The sequence below is a fragment of the Bison bison genome, unplaced genomic scaffold, assembly GCF_000754665.1.
Source record: "Bison bison bison isolate TAMUID 2011002044 unplaced genomic scaffold, Bison_UMD1.0 scf7180017864189, whole genome shotgun sequence".
NCBI classification, from domain to species: domain Eukaryota; kingdom Metazoa; phylum Chordata; class Mammalia; order Artiodactyla; family Bovidae; genus Bison; species Bison bison.
The window spans coordinates 383,708-385,783 of record NW_011494761.1 but is presented as its reverse complement, the minus strand read 5'-3'; the positions used below and the strand labels follow the sequence as shown (position 1 = coordinate 385,783).

The following is a 2,076-nucleotide window of genomic DNA, read 5'->3' as shown; positions in this document are numbered from 1 at the left end:
GGTGTCCTGCATTTAGTTCGTGCTGCTGACCGTCGGTCTTCAGCTTCTCACTGAGTTCATCTCCTGCTGAGTCTGTGTATTCGGACCACGGTGACATCTTACGGAGATCCTGGACTCTTTGTGTTTGGATTACCTGGAAAAGTGGTGCTGGCAAGCACCATAGTAATGGAGAACATTTTGGAGCTATGTCATCTTCTCTTTTAATCATTAAAACAGCTTCCTGCTGCTATTTCAGATTTTTTATCTGGAGACTCTGGTGGGTCTTGGTACCTTGATGGAGAGACACTAGTGGTCATTCGTGTTGGCATGGTGTTCTCTCTCGCACTTCTTCCTAAGATAGGCCTTCTTGCTACACAAGTAGTTTATTGTTTTCTTCATGGTCTCCTTTGCCCTTGTGGTAATAATTTAAAATGCTCCCCCCCCTTGCCCTTTAACATAAAATCATGCAGAACAGTGCTACAGATGATTGTAAACCAAAGCTCTTCCATTTCTCCAAAGAGAAAGCTTATGCCATACCAACCGTGACGTTTCATTTCCCTGCACACCTCAGTCTGCCCATAGACTGAGAAGTTCAAAGCCCTTCCAAGACACGGATGCAGGATGTAACCAGTACAGCGATTGCTTTAAGTTTTCTCACTTACTATACCTGCGCTCTTTGGTACTTCAGTTTTTATGACGATGTAGCATCAGAATTACTACAAGGTTACAGTAAATACTTGCCACGTGATGTCCTTATGACTGTGAAGTTATGCATACCATTTTCTGTGCTTCTGATGGTCCCTCTAATCCACTTCCCTGCAAGGAAAGCTTTAATGATGTTTTTCCCCAATCTTCCATTCTCAAGGATTCACAATTCTTCAATCACCCTGGCTCTCAATATTATCACTGTCTTACTTGGAATATGTGTTCGTCAGATTAGGAACTCACTTGGTATAGTTGGTTCCAGTACATCAGTGTGTTTGATTTTTGTGTTCCCGGGACTCATTTTCTCTTAAAAGGAGCAGAGAGGATTTCCTCTCATGGAAAAAGTGGGGACCTTTGTCTTGCTCATCTTTGGTACTTTGGTTGGTAATTTTAGTTTAGCACTCATTATTTTTAATTGGATTAACAACTGAAGGAAATATTTTCCCACTTTCTATGAAGAATACTTTACCTTCACAAGCAAAAAGGAACTACTCTGGAAGGCACCTTGGATTACTCCTCTTTATATAGGTTAACATTTTTGTAAACATTAACAGAAAAGCAGAACAAAAAAGGAGTGGGCAGGGGAAAGTAGGTTCAGCAGTTTTAATCAAAATAAGAAACAAACTCAAAATGCCCCTAAATGTGTTGAATACCTTTTGTTCATGAGGTTAATTTTTGGAATTAGCAGGGGAGTTTTAATGCTTACAGAGATTCCTGAGCAGAAAGTCCAGAGTCCTCATGTATCCCCTCATTCCAGCACAAGCACAGTTTCCCATATTACTAACAGCTTGTTTTAGTAAGGTGCATTTGTTTTACTTGATGGGCCAATATTGATATGTTATCATTAATTGAAGTTCATCCTTTACATTAGGGCTCACTTCTGATGCAAGCATTGGCAACCTCTGATCTTTTTCCTGTCTACATAAAAACCATGAGCCTTTTCCCATGAGCCTTTTCTAAAGTGCTGTTTGGTGGAATTAGGCAGCATCGAATCTTTCAGACTGGCTTCTATCACTTAGCAAAATGTGTTTAAGTTTCCTCCATGACTCTTCATGGAGGAAGATAGCTTGATAGCTCTTTGTTAAATCACTGGTAATATTCCATTGTAGGGATGTACCACATTTTGGGGCTTCCCAGGTGGCGCTAATGGTAAAGAATCTGCCTGCCAATGCAGGAGATGTAAGAGACGTAGGTTCGATCCCTGGGTCCAGAAGATCCCCTGCAAGAGGGCATGGCAACCCACTCCTTTTCTTGCCTGGAGAATCCCTTGGACAGAGGAGCCTGGCAGGCTACAGTCCACAGTGTTGCAAAGAGCTGGACAAGACTGAAGCGACTTAGTGACACACACACATACACACACGCACACATATATATATACACAACTCTTTAGCC

At 41.7% G+C, this 2,076-nt stretch overlaps 1 protein-coding gene and 1 pseudogene across 20 annotated transcripts in view; one reads left to right on the top strand and one right to left on the bottom strand.

Moving 5' to 3' along the window:
• LOC104991359 overlaps positions 1-995 on the top strand; it is a 1,750-nt pseudogene extending 755 nt beyond the window's left edge.
• The window catches only part of TMEM232 (transmembrane protein 232), a 287,557-nt gene that overhangs the window by 234,632 nt on the left and 50,849 nt on the right, over positions 1-2,076 (bottom strand). The window lies entirely within an intron of this gene.